We start from the raw sequence: 17,730 nt of genomic DNA, 5'->3' as shown, positions 1-17,730 counted from the left end.
GCAGCTTTTTTGATATTATCATCCTACAGAAAGAGAAATTTGGATCTCTGATGCAGAAATCTTTCTATCTCTTTTTTTCGTCTTTCTTAGGTGGTGCAAAATGGTCTTGTGGTGTGATGCAATGTCCGGGTTGGCACGTACCAACGTGCACATAGGAGCTCATTGCTGGGTTGACTGGAACTGGCAGTTGTGAGGGTTTCTTAAATAAGTGAGAAAACACAATTTTTGGTGAGGAATTATTCACAATACCCTGATAGCCCTGCTAGGAGGGAATCATCAGGGTACCTTAAGAGCTGCTCTTGTCAAGACTTCTCTTAATAATTAATACAAGGATACTGTGTGCATTGTAATGGGTGGATGATAATGTTCTGAAAGGCTTTTTTTTAAAAAAAAAATAATAATAATAAAAAAAAGGATATCTGATTACAATGAAATGGGGAAGCTGCCTGGCTGTATTTTGCTTTTTCCCTGTAGCAACAGAAGCCATCGAGTTTCCTGGGCTTTCCAAGGTCATGGTCTGGATTGCAGCTGACTGTTGATCTGTGTAAAAGAAATGTAATTGAGTAATCATCATAATCTTATCTCTTGTTTTCTGTTGCTCAGCTGCAAGCCAGTCCTCTCTCTCTTCTCGCTCTCTCTGTCCCTGTCTTGGCTCACAGTGCTGAGCCTACAGCTAGGCTTTGAGCTTCATAGCTGATTGTGTTGCTTTTGAACCAGTTGAGTCTGATCATTCTCTCCTTCATAATTTGCCTTCCAATTTTCCCATTCCCAGTAGGAGTGCCTTACAGTACTGTACATTAGTGTCTATCTTCCTGTTTTGGATTTCCTGATTGAATCTGCTGTTTGATTAACTTGTAGGCTCAAACTGAAAGTCTCCTGTGGCTACACATGCTCTTTTGCAGGAGCAGCTTAGTAAATCAGTTTGCTTGTTCTGTCCCCATGAAGTGGGCTCTACAGGCTGCAAATACCAGCTCTGAAGATGCCAAGGTGCATGAAAATCCCTCACTTTAGCTTAATTTGGTGCCTTAAATTTTCAAAAATGAAGAATTTTGTCAGGAATGCTCTGCCATGCTGCAACGTGTTTGGCATTGGAGCTCTAAACCCTTGCTCATGGCAGTTTCCATCTTGCTAGGAGTGATGACCATAAAATTGGTTAACTATCTGTGCTTTGAAAGGGAAATACGAGAAAGGATTGCATGGAGACTGCATTGTTTTTTATTACCTACATTTTGGAGACTAGCTGAGCTTCTTTTCAGACAGAAATGAGGTTGCTCTTAAGTGAGAGCTTCAGAAGCTGTGGATCTGTAACAATGGCAAGCACTGGACATTAAAGCAGGATCAGATCATGTGCAGCTTTGCTCCTCCTGGACCCAGTGGCCAGCCTGTGCCACGTGGTGAGGGAGTCCCACACGGTAAAGCTGGATCCAGGGCCGTGGCAGTGAAGGCTTTTCCTCAAAGTTTAATTTTAACACAGCCTGGTTCCCTGAAAGGTAACCCACTGGGGTTTGGTCAGCATTATGTTCAAGACAGGGTTAGTCTGATTAATTTTTAGCATTATTTGCTAATGTCTGCAGCTAACCCTTCCTGCATCTGTCAGTCTTGGGCACATGTCCATGCTGACTGGAATCTTGTAAGTCCATTTTTGACCCCAAGTAGCAGGAACCCTATTTGACAACAGCAGAGCTTTCACTGCACTTCAATAGTGTAGTGAGCAGACAGCCTGGACAATAAATAACGTGCAAAGTCCTTTACTTGAAAGCCCTGGTGTGCTACACACTCCCTTGGGTCTTTTCTTAAAATGCAAGTTTCCTCCAGATCCCCTAGGGCATTGATCTAAATTAGAGATGCCACTTGTGGGCAGCATTGGAGAAATTCAGGCCTGGAAGGCAATTAACTGCCTAGGACCAAAGTGTAGTAGGCTCTGTCTAAATACACAATTGTCAGTGGCTCAATTACTTATTTGTATCCAATCTGTGCGTTAAACCAATGTAAATCCTTGAGTATATAGTGCTGCTTTGGTGGAAAAAGGATTTATTTCAGTTTTGCTTATGTACTTGTCAACAAAGTCGATCTTGCTTTAACTGAAGTGTTTTCAGACTGATTTTGAGTGGCACTGATACCTGTGATACCAGGTTGACTTACACCAGTCCCTTCTGTACTTGTTGGAAGTAAGAATTCATGAGCAAAATGGGTACTGGAAGGACTTGAAGTGATAGGGGCAGCTTCCAAATGAACATTAGTTGAGTCGAGGCAGTTTGAGGCTGGGGTAAGTCGGGTGTGATCAGCAGAGCACGGAGTTTGACGCTGTCCCTGGCAGCCCAGGCTTCCCTTCCCAGCAGAGCACCAGCTTGCCTGCAGCACTTGCAATGGATTTTAGTATTAGTGGTAGCACACCCTGAGTTTTTAGGAAACTAGTATGTGTGCGTGCTACTCTGTCTGTTAAATTATGTGCGTGTCATTGTTCTTGTATTTGTTTTGTGTTATTTTTTTATTATTATTATTATTATTATTTTGTTTTGTGTTTTGTTTTTTTGTGTGTGGGTTTTTTGGGGGGGGGGGGGATTGTTTTTTACTTTTGACAAGGATTTTTTTTTAATTATCCGCAACTGCTAGGCAATAGTCTTAATTTATTATTGATATGTAATAAATTTATAATTTAAATTCAAAGAGTTGAATTGCCTGTTGACACTTGAGCAGGGTTTATTTGGGTTCACTTGTGACACTATCAGAGCACCAGTCCCTTCTGTATAAAGGCAACTGTCAATAAACACTACAAAACAATTACTTGTCCTTTTTAATTTGCCTTCTGCTGATACTGCACCATGTGTAGGACAAGTTTTGAAAAAGTGTAGTTTTCTTATAAATACTAATCCATTGGTGAAAGTCTTCCAAATCTAAGCAAATTATGATACTTTTCTTGGTTCTGAGCCAGGAGGTCTCTGGAAGTGCTGTCAATGACTTTGCATCTTTGGATTCACAGTTAAATCTGTTAGGTGTATTTGATAGCCACAGATGTCCAGATATTTGAAGGTGCTGAGCCCCAACAGTTCCCAGGAGAGCATTTTAGGAGCTGTTGTTGTCATGCACTTTTGGGTTCGGAGCTCCCAGGAGGCACGCAGGAGCTGGGGGAAAGCTGCTCTCCACTGCATGGCTGCCAGCAGGCTCCAGGTTAAAGGGCCTTGGATCCTAAGTAAGGGAGGCACCTCCTAGCTCACTGCAAGGCCCACTGAAGGGCTGGGAGAGTAGAGTTTTGCTCACGGTGTAAAGGCTGTCTTGCTCAGACAGCTCTCCAGCTGATGGACATAGGAGCAGGTGTGATTCCTGCTCTCCTGGGCTGCTTCTCCCAGTGCACCAGATGAGGAACTTCAGCAGCTCCCCAGGGCTGTGGATTTGGTGGTGAGCTGTGGTGAAGCTCACAGACCTATGTCCCCTGTATGAGGACCCCCAGAGAAATCTCTCCTGGCTTTCAAATAAGGACATATCCACTCCCTCGCTGCCCCCCTGCCATTCCTCAGAAAGACCAGAATTCCACCGGGAATGTCAATCCTTTCTCCTGCAGGCACCTTTGGACTTCATCCCCATGATGAAATGGCTGCAAGCAGTGGGTTAATGTTTGATCAGGACCACACAAGCTGCATGGAAAAACCATGTGCAAGACCTTCTTCCTCCTTATTTGCTTTACAAGGTGAGCCAATTCTGTTGTGACACACACCTCTTTCCCCTTTCACTGCCACGTCCTCTACTCACTTCACTCTCTTAGAGATGCTGGGAAGGAAGCATTAACATAGAGCAGAGACCGTGGGGTCTAGGGAGCCCTGGAAGGAGCAGTTTGGCTGTGGGTTTTTTTGGTGGTTTGTTTTGTTTTGTTGGTCAGCCTGTGGTTGTATTTATGCAGCTTCTCTCCTCCTTGCCCCTTCCTAGGCTCCCTGTTGTGCTCTGTTTCAGTGTATGAACCCATCACTGAAATGTGTTGCTGAAAGGACATACCCCAATAGCTGTCATAGATGACTTGGGGCTGGAGTTACAAGAATCATTGCTTTTGGTTTTGGTCAGGAGCTGAAATGCTGGCATTTTTCTCCCTGTTGTACATTGTCATTAAAGGAGAGAGGTGCCCTCCAGTGAACTGCAACTCTGCCAGTAAAACCTTACATTGGCAGCCCTGTTCTTAACCCCTGCACGCTCCTCCCCCCTGCAAAATCCAAGCTTTTTGGGTAGTTCTGGTAACCTTCTGTTAGCCTTTTGTGTTAATTTATCAACTAGCCATTAGCTCAGCAGGCCACAGAAAATACCAGTCAGACTGTGAATTGGAGCGTGCCCTCCAGGTCCCATGGGAAGCAGTAGCAAAACTGGTGTTTGCTTCTGATGCTGAGCAATGGGGACAAATTGGCACCCACAGAGTATCCACTCGCTTTGTTTTCTTCCTGATTGATGCCCCTTATGCTGGTGGGACAGTCAGTATCTTGTATCAGCTTATGTGCTTGGGAATATTAAATCATAGGCAAATCTCATAACCCCTTAGGTCTAAGGGCAAGTGTTTTGGATTTTGTTCTTTCGTGTTCCCATTGCACATTAAATAGATGGCAGTGAGTTGAGTCAGGGGTATTCATCGTCTCATATGGCCAAGTCCCATGAGTGGTTCATATCACCTGAACATGCCAGCCAAGCTCCAGCTCTTTTCTGAAAAGTCAGGACACTTCTTTTTTAAAAAGCTACCCTTCTAGCTCTTAGACCAAAATTAACAGTATTTGATTTTATATAGGAAACTCATTTTCTAAAAGGTGGCAGAACTAGAATACAGCGCTTCTTTGGGGAATAGGTGGCAGTGATAAGCCCACACATTTAAGAAGCCTTGAGGATAGCGTTTGAATTAAGTAAAATGGTACAAGCTCCTTGTCCAGAACTGTGCTCCAGGCTCAAGAAAACACTTTTTTTTTTTTTCATTCATCTTTTCAAATTCCCATAATGTGTATGATACAATCCCAATTACAGTACAACAACATATCAACCCAAATGGAACTAGCTTCCTCCTTCTTTCTCTAGGGGCAGAGAGGGGCCTTCCAGGTCTAAGGGTCACCAGAGCTTTTCAGTGAAAGGCATGCTGAGGGCAAATGAAAATATTCTGGGAGTGTGTGTGCATAGCTCTGGTCTTTTTAAAATAGTTCTCGTTTAACTAAATACTCTCCAAAGCAGTGGTTCCATCTAAAGGTCTGAGTATTACCACTGTGAGAAGGTGATGAAAAGCATCTCAGATAATCGGGTGTCACAAGTAAAACCAGACGGTTTCCAAGGCAAGTAGGAGTAAATTCCAACCATTTTAAGCATTGACAAATATAAACTTTGGCATTGAGGCTGCAAACATGCTAAAAAGCTGGTCCACTGTTTATAGTAAGTGACTCTTGATTTTCTATAATTGAGTCTGAGGTGTTAGCCTCAGATATTAAAAATGAAGTTGTCAAGTTCATCTGAAAAGCAAGGAAGTCAGGTAAGAGCTTGCGTTAAGGGCTGAACTTTACATTGACTTGAAAGGTTCAGGTGTTTATCATACAGATACAATATGATGTATTTAGAGGTGAACAGGAAGGAGTAGTTATGCTAAACATTGTTTAAATGTAAGAAAGTGCAAGTTACTGATTCTGTGTAGGGAAAGAATAGATGCAATCAGTGTACATGGAACAGTTCAGTCCAAACAGTATTCATAGCATGAAAGGTTATAAATAAGTCTCAGCTGTGACTTACACTACAGGCAGGTACTTGAAATACGGTGATGAAGGCACGAAACAAGAGGTGAGTGTCTCTCTACTGACTTGTGCCTTACCCTGCAAGTAATCTCACTGATTTCTGTGAATCCCTTGTTCACAGATACCTGTGGAAGCAAGGTTAGGGTGGAAGTACTGAGACCCCAGCACCATTCTGTCAGTAGACATTGGCATGCAATTGCTTGGGACACTGGTGGATGTTGTTTATTGTGTACTTATTACAAAATGTCCTGTTCCAGCTTGGACTCTGCACTTTTGAAGAGCATTCATCTCTGATTTAACAAACAGCATGATCGATCTTTTACGCAGATACAAGTTCTGATTTAAATGAAAGCTGCGTAAAAGAACCAGAGCTGGGCTCTCAGTGTTCAGAGACATGAGCTGTAGCACTTTATAAAATTGGCAGATTCCTTGTAAAATGAAGTGACTGCATGTGCATTCAGCACAGAGTTAACCCTGGGTGATACCAGGTAAAAAAAGGGTGAAAGTATAATAAAAGTATGAGTCTCTACTGCAGGTATTTACACAGTATTGACATTGTTAGCCATGCTTAGAGATTTATGTCAAGTGTTACTGCACTGTCATAAAATAATAAAGTACTTCTGTGAAGGGCTTAGGGCAAAGGGGAGGCAAAGAAGTCTCGCTATATAAGGCCCTTCTCCAGATCGGGTGGTAATCCATGGGAATGTTTCCATAGCTGTCAGCAGAAGCTGCATGGAGGCCTGCTAGGGGAAGGCAAGCAGAAGTGGCATATTTGCTATGTTTAGAGCAGGTAACCAGTGGTTTTGTCTCAGGGAGGATATTGCCACCACCCAGTTTCAGGATGAAGCTAGTGAGTCTGCCTTGCAGTCAGTGGAGACAAGGGTTCCTCCTCAAAGCAGGGATGTATCTGAACTGCATTATTTTTTCATGTTTATAGAAGTGCTGAAAGGGACCCACAAAAGCTGAAAGATGGCATTAAGAAAAATGTTGTGCTCAATGTGGCTGGGAGGCCAAAAGGGCTAGAAGAGTCCAGTGTCCCAGGGCTTCTGCACCATGCATCCTGGACTCAGCACACTTTCAGCTTTGGGCTCTTGCAGCTTCATTTCTCGCACTAGGCTCACAGTAGGCATCCCCTCAATATTTTGGCTGCAGGATCAGATTTTGCAGCTGAACTCAGTGTTTATATGTAGTGGAAAACTGAAATGTCAGTGCCAATCAGTCAGAGCACTGGGGAGTTTGGATCCAGGCACAATGCCTGCTTGTCCCTGGGTCTGTATCTCCAGTTTGTATGCCCTACTCCAGTTTGTATGCCCTACTCCTTGTCTCTGCCCTTTGTGAGGTTGTGGCAACATTTCTTCTCCAACCCATGCTGTTATGTGGGACCTGGTAGCCTTGCTGCAGAAAAGTATTGCTGCAGAGAAGCATTGCTCTTCTACTAGAGATAGTTTCCTGGTTAGATGCTACTGCAAGGGAAGGCGTTTTGCTGCCTCTTTCCAAATAAAGGAAATAATTATTTTCCACCAAATCATTTAGCAGAATTGTTCCCCCCATCGCAGTCTCATAGCTGTCCTGCCAAGGGTTGGAGAGCTTGCATCCTTACTCTGCTCTGGACAATGCTTCTCAAAAATCAGGCAGCTATAAAAAAGAGAAATGCCTCTGTTGAAAAGGGAGCTTTCAGAGCCCTTCATAAACTTGCTTTCCCTGCTGAGAACCAGAGTGCTCCACTGTTCTGTGGGAGAGCTGGCACAGGCTGTGTGTAAAACATGGGTTGGTAGGACACATCTGACTCCATGTGTCTCACCTGGCTGAGCTAATTTTCTGCCTAGACAACTAGATGAATGAGCTTTCCTCTCCATGACCACACTTCTTGTCATGGCCTGTATCAGAAGCCTGATCCATGCCATTTCTTGTCCCAGATGGTGTCTCAAAAGCTTGTAAGTAGGGCTGAAATTTGTCCCTCATACATCAGGTATCTCAGGCTGCAAACTCTAGGGCTGACCACACACTGGAGCAGCTCTCAAAGTGCTCGCTCCATGGGCTTACTCCAGCTGAATCTGTGAGACTGGAGCTGGTCTCTCCTTAGAGTCCTGGAATGTGTCGCTGTGGCAATAAATAGCCTCAGTCCCGTGACATGTGGTGTCCCTTTCAGTCCTTCAGCTCTCGGCACAGCTGGTGCCAAAGATGTGGTCCAGGTGCATTCCCTTACTCCCAATACCACAGGCTCCCAGTCCACAGGTCTGCCACACAGCCTGGCAGAGAACTGTAGGACCTGCCCTTGCTTCTCACTGGCTGTGGGCAGCAGTGAGGGATTTTAAGCTCAGTTTGTTCAGAAGCGGACGCTCCCTCACACATGTGCCCAGAGGAGAGGGCTGTGGCACCAGTGTCCCCCTGGCTTTGTGTGTGATCTTTTCCCATGAATATCTCAGTGGTCTCCTCATCACATGAACTCTTCAGCCTCTGGGATGGTGAGAAGGCCACGGAGATTGAGAAGACCTTTTTAGTTTGTACATCTCTGGCTCTGCATAGCCACCCATTAAAATTATTCACTTCACTTTTCTCTGTAGGAATTTGGGGGGGACCTTGAACCGAACTGCTGGGGACTAGTAGGGGCATGCATGCATGCGGGAGAGGCAGAGAGCAGAGCGTGTCTCGCACTCCTCACACTCCTTCTCCTCTTTTTATTGACCCAGCTCACTGATTGGAAAAGACCCATGTCCCCCCCACGGCCCCCTCTTCCTCCCCGGCCGCACAATTGTCACCGCCAATTAGTGCATTGTTAGGGCACACAATGGCGCTGTGGCCACTGGAATGGGACGCTTTTGTGCGTCTCCAGTCGGCCGTAGGGGCAGTCAAGATTCATTTAGGGCCTTACACAACATGGACAGAAAATACTATCAGAAAAGCAAAAGGGGGAAAGAGAAAGAGAGAGGGAGAGAGAGGTAGCAAGAGGAGAGGGGGGGGTGAAGTCTGCTATTCAGGGGTTAGCCCAGCCGCATGAAAGGCCCAAGAAGCAGTGCCACATTGAAGACGCCCCTTGGAACACAAAAAGGAACCAGGGCTTAATAGTAATTAGTGGGCAAACTGCAAAGAGCACCGTGGCTCTCCAGCGAACTGCTTACTGCCACCGCTTCCCCTTCCCCCTTCCCTGCGCATCCAGCCGGGAGGGGAGCAGCTCAGGGATGGGAACTGGCCGTCCTCCTCTACCCACCACTCTCTGGGGAGGCCCCATCCAGCTCTTCTTTGTGGCAGGTAAATCGAGTGTTATTCTGTAAAGTTCACGGCCAAATGCAGGAGGTGTTTTGCAGCCAGAGCAGGATGTAGGGTATGGTTTCAGAATCACAACTGTTTCAAGAACCTTTAAAGCAGCCCTGCTCCCTTTTGCTGCCTGGCACCAATGCACCTTGCAGCTGGGCTGCATTTGTCCACAGCCTGGTCCTCTTCCCCCAGCAAAGCCTCGAAGATCACCACTGTTCGTCTCATGTCTCCATTATTTCCCTTTTTACTCATAAAATAATCATCTGTATATGATTTTATGATTTTTTTTTTTTTTTTTTTTTCTAAAGAAAATCCATGGAAGAAAGCTGCAGGAGTGATTAGTTTATTGGATGTTCTCAGCTAATGGATGTGCATATATATTTAGGCAAAGCAACTCCATAGGCTTAGTAGCTATGAGGAATCTGTTCAGGCTGAGTACCAGACCTCACCCTCTCTTCTCCATGAAAGCCTGCACAGTGTGAACAACACCTGCATCCTTTTCCCCTCATTTCTGTGCCGGGTGTCAGTCACTGTAAGGTCTGCATTGTTACAGAATTTCTTCGAGCACATTTTGGCCCAGCATGGCTTGGGCTTGTTGTGGGTAGCTGCATTAGTGCACACCTAAATACATTTAATCTCTACTTCTGTAGAGATCAGCTTGTTGCTGTTGTCATTCTCAGCTCATCCCCTGAACTGCTCATGCTAGGTTTAGTCAAGAGCTTATGATCCTCACGCTTAGCTGCATCTCAAGAATATTCCAAGTTAAAAGATCCATAAGGTAGGTTTGACCTCACATAAATATCACAGAATCACAGAATCACAGAATTTCTAGGTTGGAAGAGACCTCAAGATCATCAAGTCCAACCTCTGACCTAACACTAACAGTCCCCACTAAACCATATCCCTAAGCTCTACATCTAAACGTCTTTTGAAGACTTCCAGGGATGGTGACTCCACCACCTCCCTGGGCAGCCTGTTCCAATGCCTCACAACCCTTTCAGTAAAGAAGCTCTTCCTAACATCTAACCTAAAACTCCCCTGGCGGAGTTTTATATGCTTAAGTACTTAATATGCTTAAGTACTGAGGAGGAATTCAGGGCATCGTAGCCTAAATTGAGTCACAAATTTAGGAATGATTCCTTTTGTGTTCTAAAGAAAATCCATGGAAGAAAGCTGCAGAGCACAGTTGTTAGTTTAGCTAATGGCTGTGCATCTCATTTTTCCTTGGATGTAGGAGTGCTGGAGCAGGTCCTGTTCTTGAGCACAGCTTCACACAACCCCATAAAACTTAGCTGTGCTCTTGTGGATTCAGCTCAGTATAAATTGGACAAGACACCAACCAACCAAATTTAGCCATCTCTGCTGGAAATGTTCCCAAACTGCAGTGCATGAGGGTGATACACACACGTGTACAATTCTGGTGCGCTGTCTTTCTTCACAGAGAGGCTGGAAATAACTCCCGGTTTCCTCTGTTAATCTGCAGCAGCTGCAGCTAACTGCCTTCTCACCTCGTCCTGCCCCTCGCTCAAGGGGAAATGTTTAGTCCTGGAGGGATGCAGCCAGGCAGGCCCTCTCTTCTAAGATACCCAAGCATGCCTGGGAAATGCAGCTGCTGCTCCAGCACCAGTCTTTTTTTTTTTTTTTTTTTTTTTTTTTTTCCATAAGCTGGAAGCCGTAGCTACTGTAGCTACTCTGTATGTCTATACAAAATCAGTTTGATTGTATCAGGACAGTGCAAACAGGATTCACAACCAAGACTCCCTGTCCTTCCAAAATCCCATCACAGGTTTCATAGGAGGCTGAGGGTAGCACAGCAGGCATCAAGGACTTGGCTGGCATTGCTGGGATGACCCCTGCAAGGCAAACATGACTGGGGAGCTCACAGTGTATGTGTCTCACAGATAGGGCTGGTTGAAGGCACTGTCTCGCAATGCAGAACGTGTCTGTCTCACACCAGCCACAACACATCCTCACTCTGCTAATTAGCAACATCCCTAGCAGAGTCTCAGCTGAAAGGATTAAACTGTCTTCTCACCTTGTCCTGCCCCTTCCTCGCCCAAGGGGGGATGTTTAGTCCTGGAGAGATGCAGCTAGGCAGGCCCAGGTAAGGAGATGGTCTCGTTCCCCTCCAGAATGCAATTCTTTCAGAAAGGAATTTTGTCTTTAGGACAGTCTGTCCTGACTGAATGGACACCCAGCCTCACGGCCCTGCCATGCGGTGCCGGAGGTTGTCAGCCTAACGTGCTCAAGGGGAAGGGAAACAGAGAGCAGTGTCTGCAGCGGGAGCCAGAGTCATCTTTTTCCAGCATAGGCCCAAACGGCTGATTTCCCAGCTCTGGGTGGTAAATCACAGATTTTTTCTGTCTGTAAAAGCAGGAGAATTGTCTGTTCTTTCTCCTGTTTTTTGTTCCTTGGCTGCTCAGCCTGCGAGCTGTTTGTACTGCAGGTACATTGAGCACCTGGCACTGCGAGGGGCAAATAATGAAGTTGTGTGGTGGAAGCTTGCACCGTAACTTCTCCGTGTGCACCCAGCGGGGTCCTGTCTGCCTCGTGGTGGCATAATTGCAGGGGGTCTGGCAGTGCCAGCCTGTGGCAGGCATGGAGAAGGGCTCAGACACTGACTTGCCCCAGATAGCAGAACAGTTAATTTCACCACCATAAGAGAAAAACACACAGACAGAGTGAACATTGCTGCAGACACACAGACCCCTCTGAGCAGAAAGCTGAACCAAGCCACTCCACTGTTTTAATGCCATAAGGAAGGTGCTGGTCTGTGTGGACCAAACCCCATCTTTGTAGATGTTGTGCTACCTGTTTTGTCAGGATGTCACTTGTATAAAATCAGTTTGATTGCATCAGTTCAGTAAAAAAAGCCTGTAAGAGGACTAGACAACCTGGTCATCAAAGACTGTTGGCAATACTTTTCCAGCACTCATGTAAGGATTGAAAATGTGTTGGCGCACTTTTTCGTATCACCAGTATGTATCCCAAGCAGTACTGCACATTGCGACAGGTACAGGGTTTAGGTAACACATGCTTTTTTTTTTTTTGACCTGCAAATCTCTTGATGTGCTCCAATTCCGTAATACTAGCCCCTGCTGAAGCTGTTGCTTTTTAAGATGAGGATCTGCGGATCACTTATGTTTATTAATTCTTCCTATCTGCCTAATGCCTGAATGCAAAGGTTGCTAGCAACATCATTTCCAAAATCATTTTGACCTGTGTATTATGTTATCCTATGAATAACTCGTAGAAGGACGTAATCAAAACGTGTATAGTTCTAGCTAGTGCTAATTGCCTTTTCATCTCGGTTTCAGTCTCTTTTTACTCATGTCCTTAATAAATGTTGATTTTGCAGGGATTTAAATCTGTATCTCAACATAGTTTGGTACATTCGATGTGAATGACATGACTCACTAAGCCTTAGCTCCAGATATTCCTCCAGCCCTCTGTCAAGCACTTCAAGGATGTCAAAAGCACGGACTGGGAATCCAAAGTGCCTGGTCTTTGCAAGAATGCCTAAAAGGTCACACAAAGGACGTTGTTTCAGAAGGTCTCTGGCCAAGGTGTTTACTCACCGATTTGTGGAAACCTGAAAACACAGCACGTGTGTATTGCACACAAGGTTTTATCCTTCTAGGGAACTACAGATGAGTACACATACAGGATGAAATTTTCAAATGACACGATTTTGGTTGCCTCTAATCATGGGTGGCCAATATGGCACATAATGGAGGTACCCAAACTTCAGAGGACAAGTGTGCAACAATTTCTGAAAATAAAGACCTCTTACAGTTGTCTCAGGAGGGTCCAGAATCAGTGAACCTGGAAAATCTTGGGATCACAGCATCTGGAGAAGCTAGTGAAGAAGTGCAGCCCAAGTGTGTCCAGGTGTTTGAAATGTATTCTGATGTATTTTTGTATTTTGTATTTTCACAAGAGGTCAGACTGAATTCACTCTAAACAGCAACAGTTGCTACCATCCATTTTTCACCCATTCATAGATTTTTAAGGCCAAGAGAGACCACCCATATCCACAGGTGATCATACCAACAGCAGCTTATTTGTAAAGGGACAGTTCTCTTGGAAACATTTCTGTTCTGACTTCCTCTGAGAGCGTGCAGCACCGTGGTGCCTCCTGGCTGAGGTCTGCGTCTTTCCCGGTAAGCTCTTGGCACCCCAGCATTTCCGTGTCCCCTGCTCCAGGACCTCCTCCAGTCCTGTCCTCGCAAGGCCTCCCAGGCAGGGGGCTTTTAGACCTTTTCCATGTTGGGACAGGAAACCTCCTCACTCTTCCTGCAGGATTTCTCAGAAGTACAGGCAGCTAGCCCTATTTGGCACAAACTAGTGTGGTTTGTATTGTTTTTTAATGCTGGAATTTTCCACAAAACAGAAATTGCAAGTTTTAGCCAGCTTCAGTGCATGCTGCTTGAGCTTTTTCTCTGGAGGATTTTCACCTTGTCCTTACAGATTTGTACCCCAGCTCTGAAGTATTTGCTACATTTTCAGCCACAGGTTCCTCCTATAACCTGTCCATTCTTATGGATTAGGGAACTGCTTAGTAATACTTTTGCCCCCAAAATAAAGGTCTGTAACTGTAACGGATTTTATTTAACTTTGAGTATAGAGCAAGCAATTAGAAAAGGGTTTTGAAGGTTGTGACCTGAGGCAGGGTAAAGAAAGCATTATGCCAAAGCTGAACTGCTCTGAGCAGTTTCACACTGAAGGTATCTCACAGCAAAGGAGAGGGCAGGAAAATTAAAAGTAAGCAATAATTAGTCTATATTATTACTTAACAAAAGCATTTAATAGCTCCCACATATGAGTTGAGGTTTTGTTTTACTCCTGTGGCCAGAGCTGAAGCTGGTGTAAGCCAGTGCTGATGTTTGCCAGGGGGCGAAACCCTGATCCTGCTCGCCTGCCAGGGAACAGCTCCTCAAATCTGCACCAGTGCTTAGGAGCCAGCATTTGCATTTTCATGCGCCAGCCCCCAGCAGGCTACAGGACAATGTTGATGGTCCCACCTCACATGCAAGTAGAGGGTTAGACATGCCATGGTGGAAACCACACCTCTATGGCTGTTCAAGTCACCTTTGGTTGACATTCAGATCAGACAGGACAAAATTCTGGTGGTCTGCAGGAAATGCACAGATCTCAGCTGGGAAGCAGCCTGAGCTGCTCAGACCACTAGAGGGGCCAGTGCTGGCCCCTTGGTCAAGAAAAAATCTCAGATTTCATGCTTCGGGGTTGCTCTTTTGGCAGCTTTCCTGAGAGCTTGATGCATTTATTGCTATAAGCATGCAAATGGTGTGCAGTACAGTCACCCTGCTTGGAAATCCCAGCAGAGCAAATTATTTAACTCTGAAAAAATACTTGGAGTAACTGCTTTGCAATATATAGAGCGGCAAGCATTTCAGAAACAGTCTAACTATGTATTTAAACAGTCATTACTGCCTTCTGGGTAAATAACACGTTTTTAAAATGGTCTCTATACACAATAGACACTAACACAATAAATCCTAATTGCTCTGAAGGACCCATTAGGCACTATGAGGTCAATAAATGGTAGAGGTTTTTTGAAAGTCACTCACCATGTTGTTACATACGGCACAATTTGAAAGTCCATAAATAAGTATTTGCCCAATGAAGAGTGAGGGCTTTGCCAGAGCCATACTAATTTATCATGTCAACTTCACTATGGGGACTGTTTTCTTTTCAAAGGCCAATGTTAAAAAAAAAAGAAAAAAAGAAAAAAAAATAAAGCGGTTGTGGGGGAGGGCAGAGGATGGTGCGATGTGTTTCGAAAAGTACGTATCTGAGAAGTTTCAGGCTACAAAATGCCCACTGAGAAAATCAAGCGTAAAGTTCACTGCCTCTTCCTCATCTTGGCATTGTGTGAATCACCACGAGATTTGAAGAGCAGTGTGGTTGTGGTGCTGGGGGCTGGGCTGCGGGGTGGCAGGGACCTTTCCTTGCCCCCCCCAACCCTTTAGGCAATGGCCCCAGTACTGCCTTTGCCTTCTGAGCACCGTGGTGGTGGCACCTTGGGACAGAAACACCCCTTCTCTGTGCCAACCACGCCTCACAGACCCCAGTCCCAGTCCCTGTGGAGACCAACAGAAGCTAATCATGTGCTTCTTATGTGTTCACATAAATAATATTAAGTAATAGTTGACAAGTCCAGCAAGATGAGCTTCAAGTACAGCTGCTCTTGCCAATTTTACATTAATCTTCCTTATCTGAAGTTTTGGTTGTGTTTTACAAACCATAGCACTCACGTCAGCTGTTGGTACAGTCTGTGTCACTGTTAGAAACCAGGTTTTGCATTAATTCACTCAGAAGGGGTCCAGTTCCATGTAGCTTTTTGGATATGACTACAGTTTGGCATGGGTTTGTTTTCTCAGACAATTTAAAATGTGTAATCGCACAGGTAGATATAAAAACAAACAGTAGTGATGCAGGTTAGGGTTTTCAACTTTAGCAAGGCTGTCATGGTGAAAGGCATTCAAGTGACTTAAAACCGAATACCTGTCCCTAGCCAATAGCTTTCAAATCTTTTGAGCTCATGAAAAAATGCTGCCCCCCCGCTGCTGCTGCACTTGGGTAGGACTCAGGTGCCAGGGTCCTGCTGCATGTGCTGGCAGCAATTCTCTGCCTGCCCTGCCCACTCTCAGAGCATCACCATGTGCCTTTGCCTGCCAAGTCCCTCTACCAGGCAGGGACTTTGGTCCTTTATAGGACCCCGCTCTGGCTTTGGGGCCGGCAGGTCGGTCTCGGTGCCAGGGCTTGCCGTGCTGGCAGCCCAAGGCCTTGTGTCTCAGGTGGGAATACAAAGGGGTGGAAGCTGACACAGCCCTTGCTAAGCCATGGTTATCAGGGGTCACTGCTAATTCGAGCAGCGCCTGAGCTAGCACGGCCTCCAGCTGGGGTGAGTGACAGGCTGCCTGACGGCACCAGGAGCCTGTGTCACCTCCTTCCTGGCAGCATGGGACTTGGCAGCAGCGCAGGCTTAACTGGGATTTGTTGCTCCAAGCAAGAGGGGTCGAGGGCCGGGGCCAGCTCACAGGTCTTGGGGCAGAGACATGGTTCCAGCCCGGCTTGGGTACAGCGAGGTCACTGCTCCAGGCTTTGTCCCTGCCCGCAGCCTGAGCTGAAAAGCTCTTTGCAGATGTGTGCTGGGTTCTCCAACAAGGGCAAGAGAAACTGCTGATCTTTGCCAGGGAAGCTCACTTAGTGTTTCCCTGAAGTGTTTTAAAAGTCACGGTATCCTCCACAAAAGTAGTTGGTAGAGGTAAACAGTGAATGCTGACAATACAGCAGGGAAAGAACCAAAAGCAGAGGTATTTACACCTTCTTATTATCTGTTCCTACCAGAAACCACTGCATCCTAGTTGGAAATGCACCCGGGAGTGAAAGGGGCGTCCGTGAGGACACATGCTGCCAGCCCCTGCCCCGTCCTTGGGGCTAGAGCCATGAGCAGGGCCGGGCCAGGCTTCCAAGCAGACCTGTCAGGCGTGTTGGAGCTTCATGAACGCCTCTGCACAAGGATTAAAGGTAAAGCAATTTCCTAATAATTTGTAGAGTTTATTAGCAATGGCAGAAAGGTCTTAGGGATGAGAAACACTTTTTCTTTTGTCTCCAGGATTTGGCACGGTAGGTTTCGTGCAGGCGCAGCTTCTGTCACTAATGGTGCTGTATGCACGTACAGCACTGTACTCTTGCACCGCATTGTAGAGATGAATAACAAGCCTATCAACTGTACTCGCACTTACACCATATTTAATCCTGTTCTGGTTGCTCTGCTACATATTCATAAAACCAAAAAGGAAACAGAAGCACAGAGCAAGCCAACAGATGTCTACCTGTCTCTTAATTGGATTTTATGTGTCCCCAGTGTAGCAAATGCAGCATTATTTACAGCCAGGCTCTAAGAATTAGATACATCTGGAGGAGAGGCGAAACCTCAACCAGGCTCCAAGAGTTGATAGATTAGCTGAAATGAAGAGCTGCCCCATTTTCCCTTCTTCTTATCTTCTCCCTTCCCCCTACGTACCTGTTCCTCATTGTGTGTCAAATCAAACCAAGATATTGCCCAAGGGAATGATTATAAAAATGAAAAATACCAGCAAAAATGAGAATTTCTGCTCTTGCAGAGCTTCATCAGCGTTTTCTAATTGTACAGCAATGATGATAATAAAAAGGCTGCCCTCTGCTCTCAGCTGTAATTTGGATAATCAACTGAAAGCCATAATGAAACTGTCTGTGATTGCTTTCTGCTGGGCTGCTAGTTCACAGAAACTCATTGTCGAGGAGAATTAAAAGTTATGACTCCTGCTACAGGGATATGCTATTGTGTTTCAGCGGAGCACGTGACTGGTAACGCTGTGCCGTACAGCTTCAGTGCTGGCAAAACTTAGAGCGTAAAGCGAAGTGGTGCGGGGACTCACCACAGCTTTGGTTTTGCCTTTTTAAAAAATAAAGTTGTTCAGCTTCGAGGCTGACAGTGCCAAATGGTGCACACGCCAAGGCTGGGTGCACGTGTAGGCACGCAGCGTTTCGGAGGCGGCAGTGAGGTGCGCGGCCTTAAAGTCGCTGAGGACCTTGGCGTGTGGCAGCCGGGGCTGGCGCTGTGCCGGCCGGCAGCCACACCGCGTCCTGCCCGCGGGACGAGCGGGACGGGGAGAAGCCGCCCGGCGGGGGCCGCCCTGCCCCGCTGCTCCCCGGGCTGCCCCGCCCT

General features: G+C 45.9%; 1 protein-coding gene across 3 annotated transcripts in view; it reads left to right on the top strand.

The window, feature by feature from the left end:
* The window catches only part of PLEKHM3 (pleckstrin homology domain containing M3), a 119,060-nt gene that overhangs the window by 92,932 nt on the left and 8,398 nt on the right, over nucleotides 1–17,730 (top strand). For 2 of the 3 annotated variants that reach the window (XR_004752607.1, XR_004752606.1), the window contains exons 8-9: nucleotides 3,560–3,685; nucleotides 16,368–16,547. The gene's annotated coding sequence lies outside the window, so the exon portion shown is untranslated. Of the gene's footprint in view, nucleotides 1–3,559; nucleotides 3,686–16,367; nucleotides 16,548–16,635; nucleotides 17,459–17,730 lie in introns of those variants that run through there. The other variant, XR_004752608.1, reaches the window with a different exon arrangement.

The sequence above is a fragment of the Oxyura jamaicensis genome, chromosome 7 (genome assembly GCF_011077185.1).
Source record: "Oxyura jamaicensis isolate SHBP4307 breed ruddy duck chromosome 7, BPBGC_Ojam_1.0, whole genome shotgun sequence".
Lineage (NCBI taxonomy): Eukaryota > Metazoa > Chordata > Aves > Anseriformes > Anatidae > Oxyura > Oxyura jamaicensis.
Note: the sequence above shows the minus strand (reverse complement) of the source record. Positions and strands in the feature narration are given on the sequence as shown.